Raw genomic sequence first — 7846 nt, forward strand, 5'->3', positions numbered from 1 at the left:
GACACTGCCTGACAGTTTAAGCATATGTTTGTCACAACAAACTTTTTGTACACATGATTTTGATAGGATTTTGGAGTAGCAATTTCTTGATATTATTTTCTTGAATAATGATGAACTTCATATGTGATAGTTTATTTGATATTCATTTTATTTTGTCATTCACTAAACATATTAGTATTATGTTCAGAAACTTAAGCATGTGGCACGTGACCAATCTCATTATGATCTAGAGTTGAAGATTCTTTTATGTCTCTTGTTATCTATGTAGTTTATTGATGTTTGATAACACAATTTATTTGACGCAACATGACACTAATTATTAGATTCAGACAATTTAGCATTTTTTATATGTTGGCACTTTGAAATTGGATGGTCGGGAAAATGCTGATCGGTAACAAAAATCAACCGAAATCGATCAGTTAAAAAGTCAATGATTTTGGTCGCTCAACTGAATTCTAGAATTGCCCAAAAAATGTAAAAACCAATCGAAATGGGTCACTTAAGATTCTCTGATTTCGGTTGTTCAACTGAATTCTTACTCACCTAAAAAATAAATAATCGGTAGAAATCTGTCATTTTTTCCAACCAAAATCAATTGTTTTTTTAAAATTATACAATTAAATGATGTACCATCTAGAAAATCAAACCGAGGCCTGAATTGTGGCAAGATATTATTTTACCGCTAGACTATTGATGCTTATTGGTTTAATGCTTTAATTTTTTTCAATTTAAACTCTTTAAGTATGCGAAATAATTGATAGAAATTAATAAGTTTTTTATGTAAAAATAAAATTACCAATCGAAATTGGTTAATTTTTTTATGTGTTGGCCGAAGAAAATTGACCGAAATTTGAATATTAATTTTAATTTATTTTAAATGATAAATCGATGGAAGTTGATCGGTCTCTTGAAAAATAATTTTCCAGTATATTTTAGTTTATTCATGCACAATGTTAAAATGCTTCACTATTGATGTTATCAGATTTTAGGGTAAAAGCTCGTTGAAATTATAATGTTTTTATTCTGGAGATTTGGTGTAAAACCTCTTTTTCTTTGGATTATTAGGATCGAGTATGCGGGATAAATGAGTTCCATAACTTTTTGAGTGTGAAAGTAGACCAGAAAATATGTATAACATATAAATGAATTGATGAATAGCTAAGTGACTTCCCAACAATAAATTAATACTTGAATGATCACAAAATAATTTTTTTTTTGATAATTATACACTTATACATTAATTATACAAAATTATATATATATATATATATATATATAAATTGCACGGGGCGCCCTATTTGGCCGCCCCCATTTAACCTATACCTATTTTTTTTAAAACTTTTAACTTGTACCCACATTTTAAACAACTTCAGCCCCCTTTCTCCTCCGCCTTCTCCTCCTTCGTTTTCTTCTTTCTTCTTCTACAACGATGACTTCAACATTGCTCTCTTTGATTAATGACAAATGCATTGGTCAAAAATGTCAGATCAAGTGTAGACAAAAGGGAAGGGAAATATTAGGCGTAAAATCACAATAGTATTAGCCTCTGTAGCCATATTTAGAGCTTTCTCACATTAGAGTCAGCATCAGCTACTGTTATCACCAGGCTAGGATTATGAGTTTTGATAAGTCCTTTCATGCTAACGTACACTCCTTGAACAACAGGCACCTCTGAATTTGAAATTCCTGATAAAGCACCAACTCCTATATCCATAATCTTGAATCTTCTTTCTTCGCATACTGCCTTTGGCCATTTCAAAGCTGTAGCGGCATCTTCACAAGTGCAAAAATTGCATCCTGAGACAACGATATATGCCTTCTTTCCAAGAGTTGATCTGAACTTTTCAAGAAGAGGTGCAAGAGCTTTAACTTTTCAAGAAGAGGTGCAAGAGCTGAAGTTCTCCAGTTACAAAGACAAAAACTTCAGCTCTAGAGCTTAAGTTCCTCAGTTACAAAACAAAAACTTCAGCTCTAGAGCTTAAGTTCCCCAGTTACAAAACAAAAACTTCAGCTCTAGAGCTGAAGTTTGACAGTTACAAAACAAAAACTTCAGCTCTAGAGCTGAAGTTCGCCAGTTACAAACAAAAACTTCAGCTCTAGAGCTGAACTTCAGGCCCGGCTACTAGAATGCTGAAGTTTTGCATGATTGTCTTTGCTACTTCAGCCCCGTATGCTGAAGTTATGCGAAAAAGCGGGTACGCTTGCAATTTTTTTTTGCAAAGCGGACACAAGTTAAAACGTGACACAAAAAGCGGGTATAGATGCAAATGCCTCTATATATATATAGGGTTTTGCTAACCTACTACATAGTTGTAGTATGTTAGCATTGTATACATATTTGGATTCTCAAAAATACCCTTAAATTTTAATGCCAGCACATTTGGCCTGGGAGGCTTTTTAGTCATTTCACAAATTAAGCCAAATAATTGGTTCCCTTAATTCCCCCGTCTCCTCATTCTCTCTTCTTCTTCCCCACCATCTCTTAGACTCCACTCTCCAGATTGTATTGTCAATGCTACAAAAGCATTAGTCAATTATTCAACAACAATTAATAGTAGCCATAGATACCAATATGTTTGGGAGCTTTCTTGTTTTTGTGAACTACTACCAATAATTTTTATTTTATTTTTATCCTAAGGATCTCGAGCAAAATCTTTATATTATTAAGGGGCATTCCGAGAATTGAACTCGGGACCTCTCACACCAATATGCTTTAAATTTGGTATGAAAAATCATTAATAATTAGAAACCACCATGCCGAAAATCTACAGATTGAATCTTATAAAGAGGAAGAAGAAAAAGAAGACGAGAGAGGGAGGTCATAAATCAATTGAATTTTACAAAGAAGAAAGAAGAAAAGCATATGAGAAAGACCAAATCCAAAATTAGGGATTGAATTTTACAAAGAAAAAGAAAAAGAAAAAAAAATAGAAGAGAACAGATCGAGAGAATAGTGAGGGAGCAATGTTGAAGAAAGTCAGATTTGTTTTTGCCGGAAAAAAAAAAAGATTTGTTTTTGTAAAAAAGACAAAAAGCCCCTCTTAACAATGAAGTTATCACTAAAATTTAAGCGTATTTTTGAGAATCCAAATATGTATAAAATGCTAACCTACTACATAGTTGTAGTAGGTTAGCAAAACCCATATATATATATATATATATATATATATATATATATATATACACTAATAGGAGTTGCCCAGGCTTTGCCCGAGCCCAAACATGAAACTTTTCCCGAGGGTACGGTATGGCTTTTGTTATTTACATCGCCAATTAGCTCCTTACTCATCCACGGCAAACCAGCAAAGACTAAAGTAGCCCCGCATGAAACTTTCTCCCAAGGGTATAGTATCGCTTTGTTATTTTTATTGACAATTAGCTCTGTACCATCCAAGGCAAACCAGTAAGAGCAAAGTACTATAGAGCAGGAGTTGGAGCAATTACCCAAATTTATCTGGTTTTCTGATAGCAAATGAGCAGATAAAACAGTTCTAGTGAGCGCAGAAACGGAGAAGCAAAACGATGAATGAAACTGCAAAAGAGGAAGCGCAAGCGTTTTATCAGAGGTATATTGCGGCATCATCCTACCACAGCACAAACATGGTAAAGCAAATCTCCATAGGAGTTGATGGCCATAGAAGAAACGAATAAATCACCATTAGTAATGCGGACATGGTACCAAACAAGAAAAAACAATAACAACATTACAAATTTAATCTGAGTTCTTGAACTTGTCTGTTCTAATATAGAAAATGCTCATGGAAATGGAGAAAAGAGGAAAGGGAACAAGCAAGGAGGCGGAGCTGCATTCCCTAAACAGAAATTATAAATATTACGATGTATTCAACAATTTACAATGCCAAAAACAGTCTTAAAAGCACAAAAAGTACTTAATTGTACCCTTTCAATTTATCAGATAGATTTGTGCAGTTGATATAAAATAGTCGGTGAGATTGTATTGAGTACACATATTTAGAATGTGCAGTTGATATAAAATAGTCGGTGAGATTGTATTGAGTACACATATTTAGAAAGCGAGTCACGTAAAGAAACTGCTTTCGTTAGTGCTTTAATTATGCTCTGCTCCACGAATCATGCTAGAAAAGAATGAAGGAAATTTGTTGACACAGAATGGAGAAAATTTAACTATTTACATTGCTAATTAAATCATTAAAAAACTCTGGGAGAAGGTCTAATAAAACCCCGCTGAACATGTCCTTGTGGATCTAATTCTTTAGTCTAGATGAACTCTACCTATGTTCTACAATGTCCCTAAAACTGCATGTGGTGCGGTGTTCTACAATGTCTATAAAACTTCATCAACAAATTGATGCTAGCAAAAAAATATTGGATAAAGAAATGACACACACAGAGCATCACTTACAAGCATAATATCTTCTTTTAGCTTTGACTGCAAGAGGTTTAATACTTTTGAGAGGTCATATCTACATAATAAAGCAGCTTCTAACATGAATTGTGGTTGGGGTACAAGTATAACTAAATCAAGCTCTAGTTAATAAATATAGGAGATTAAGAGACCACAATGCATTGACTTTATGTTTTAAAAAGAACATCTCAGCACCGATTAAAAGCTCCAAGCATCAAGATATGTGAACATTGCCTTCAGTTGATATCTTCCCATAACTATCACCCCACCTGAGTTTCATTTCATTATTTCTCTCTTCTGAAAATGGCCGTTTATTTCTTAATTTGTTTGGAAGACATTTCTTCACAAGCTAATTACCGCAAGATAGCAACTGCATTTCCATAGTTCAGAAAGAAAAAAAATTCCATTGACAATACAGAGGTAGCTGAATACAGTATGTGCGTATAACAAATTCGAAGATTTGCTGGTAACATCCCAATTATCAATTCCCCCCCCCCCCCCCCCCAAAAAAAAATCGTAATAAGCAAATGTTGGTAGACATAGGTAAAATGCCATTCATATAAAAAAAGAGTACAGGTAAACACAGCTGTAATATTCTTTAACGGGGAAATACAGAGGTACAGTTCGAGTTCACTTTATGTCTAAAATAACTGTGGATACCTGATTCGAAAGTAATGCCTGAAAAATTCACATTGAAATGAAGAAGCAGCAACACATATTGATCCTTTTTAGTAGGTCTGCTAGTTTTGCAGTCTTCTCGTGGGCTAACTTCTACTAAATTTAGCTTGAGGGGTTGATCCCAAGAAACTATACATTGATTAATATGGTGCCGAATTTATCTTGTTGTCACGAATTTAGATTTATGGGTCACATGAAGTCCAAGCAATTTTCATCGCGCCAATCGACTAAGAACTCAACATGTAGCTTAAAGGTGTTATCCAATAATAAAATCTGCATAAAGTAATTTAAATAGTAATTTTGATACATTTATATTTTGAAAGGCTTTACAAAATTAGTATTGTCAAATTGAGTGAAGCTCCTTTCTAATTTGAATTGTTTACACATTTTTATTTTGAAAATACTCAACAAACTGAAAAAAACTTAACCACTCGAGATTCTTCCTGGGCACAAGAGTTTACCGCCGAACCATGACAATGAATTCTTAATAGCGAAATCAAGCACATCTGAAAACCAATTGGCGGTAACAAATTTATGTGAAAGCAACAAATTAATTGAAAGATAATAATAAAAGTCTAATCGAAGGCCTGATTCATTGAAGAATTTTGTCAAACACTTATAGAGCCAAATGAAACAGACAAATAAAAGATGAGGACAAGGAAACCCAACAGAAAACAACAGCTAAATGAAACAGAAAAACACAAGAGAACAACAAAACCCAGCAGAAAACAGCGATCAAAATGCAAAATACAAACAAATTACAGAAAATTGCAAGATAATTATGATATAAAATAACTGAAAAGAGCGGTAACATACCCCCCACCTGAGATAAGAAAAAGCTCTGCCACGAAAAGTTAAGAGAGAATAGAAGTCCTAGAGAGCAACAAGTGCTCCATTGACAGAAAATGAGACTGCACGTGTTGTCCCACCAGTAAGAGTCGACCTAGAAATACGTGAATTGACAACAATACCCTCGGATAAATTGTTAATTCCAAGGAAGCACTCTAGGTGTTTGTTATTCCCTCTTATTAGATAGTATATATATATATACTAGATGTTCTTGCCCATGCTTCGCATGGGCCTAACATTTTGCAGTCTCAAGTTGTCTTCATTTGCGGTAAAGATTATAACCAGGTGATCTTGCTTATGCTCTAACAATTTAAAGTCTAAAGTAATGGTCAATTCACTGCAAAAATTTCTCCTAAGTTGTATCTGCAATCTTGAAGCTTTGAAATAATTGAGGCAAAAATAGCACAAGTGTCTAGCCTTAGTATACTGAACCATAAATGTAAACCAATACAACAACAAATAGAAGATAAAAGAGGATACAACATGATTTGTTTTATTAATTTGATCATGTCTACAAAAATATTGCTCTAGCTTTTGAATAAGATAAAGCAATCCTATTCTGTTTCCCAAGAATTCAAAATCTATCTCATCTCTCAATGGCGCTGCCTCAACTTCCGAGCACATCTGCACCCAATGCAAATTAAAATCCCCACTACACTCATTTATATGTATTGATTTTTTATTTCATGCACAAAGTTTTCTGAGCTTACATAAAATGTTGTCACAACACCAGCAGAATCACTTCCCACAAATTTCAGCTTTGTGCTAAACCAACCAAATCTATAACGCTGCTTAGTGATAAACCACAATCTATATACCAAGAATGTGAATATTCAAATGTTAAGAAAAGAAAAAGATGTAAGAAATAAAAAGCATTTGGGTTTTAATCACCTAATACTTGGGCTAAGGTGAGATAGCAGATATGTTCATGTGAGAAGTCTTGAAATGAGTACCAGTTTTCCTGAAGTTGTTTTCACCTCCCATGAGAGGGGCACCAAGAGGACAATAGCCAATTCCACACAGAAACTTCAATTGAAGAGCATTATATTCACCCGGTCCCTATCAATAGATGAGCAAAAGCAGAAAAGCCCGTGACTTTTAGAAAGAATGGGGATATTAGAGAGTTCAGTCAGATTATATTATAACACTCTTACTTGCTAATGTCATCGAGGTGGTCATCGAGATCCAAACATCCTTCAATTTGCCTGATGAGATGCAATCTAGAAGGTCCATATTTACTAATGGTTAAATGGTCGAAAGCAAACCTTGTTTTTAACAGAATAAATTGTTCAAGGGAAGAACAGAGAAAAATTCCTCGTGTAAACTAATGGAGAAATTATAACCCCCTCAAAAATTAGAAAGTTCTAACTTCTAACAGGAACACTTACCTTCATGGTTGTCTTGTTGAACTGATGGATATCTTGACTCCAAATGATAATTTATGTTGTGCCATAGATGAAACTGTTTTAGTACCTTTAGATTGGCGATTTAGCATAATCATCTTGAGCAGCAAAAAGTTAGTAATCAAAAGCATTACAAAATCGAATAGTGGCAAGGTACCGAAAGGAGGGATAAAACATAGGAAAAAAATCAAAAGTGGTGTGGATGGCACTGGAGCAATACATCAGAAGAGACATAAATGAGAAAAATCCACTACCAATAATGTTAGCAATAAAGGATATAATAGTAGGGCAGGGCAGGGCTGGGCAGAGCTAACTAATAACTCTAGACATCAGAGAAAACATAATTCATTTTTTCACAGGCTTTCTTATTTCACGAACAACCAAGTTAAAAAGCAATGTTCTTCACTAAGAAAGAATCAAAATTTTATTTTCTTTTAAAAGAACTAAGTAATTTTCTGCAGAGGAAATTATCGAATTGACCAAAATCATCGTTCTTTCAACTGTTGCCTCTTAGAGTTCTTACTTGAGT

At 34.0% G+C, this 7846-nt stretch overlaps 1 long non-coding RNA gene across 1 annotated transcript; it reads right to left on the reverse strand.

Moving 5' to 3' along the window:
- Nucleotides 1–1449: 1449 nt before the first annotated feature.
- On the reverse strand, nucleotides 1450–6041 carry LOC109238033. Its single transcript, XR_002069694.1, has 3 exons — nucleotides 5882–6041; nucleotides 3445–3532; nucleotides 1450–1835 (listed from the first exon to the last, which is right to left on the reverse strand). It is a non-coding gene; the product is annotated as an uncharacterized LOC109238033 (long non-coding RNA).
- Between the last annotated feature and the right edge of the window lie 1805 nt (nucleotides 6042–7846).

Source organism: Nicotiana attenuata, unplaced genomic scaffold (genome assembly GCF_001879085.1).
Source record: "Nicotiana attenuata strain UT unplaced genomic scaffold, NIATTr2, whole genome shotgun sequence".
Classification (NCBI taxonomy): domain Eukaryota; kingdom Viridiplantae; phylum Streptophyta; class Magnoliopsida; order Solanales; family Solanaceae; genus Nicotiana; species Nicotiana attenuata.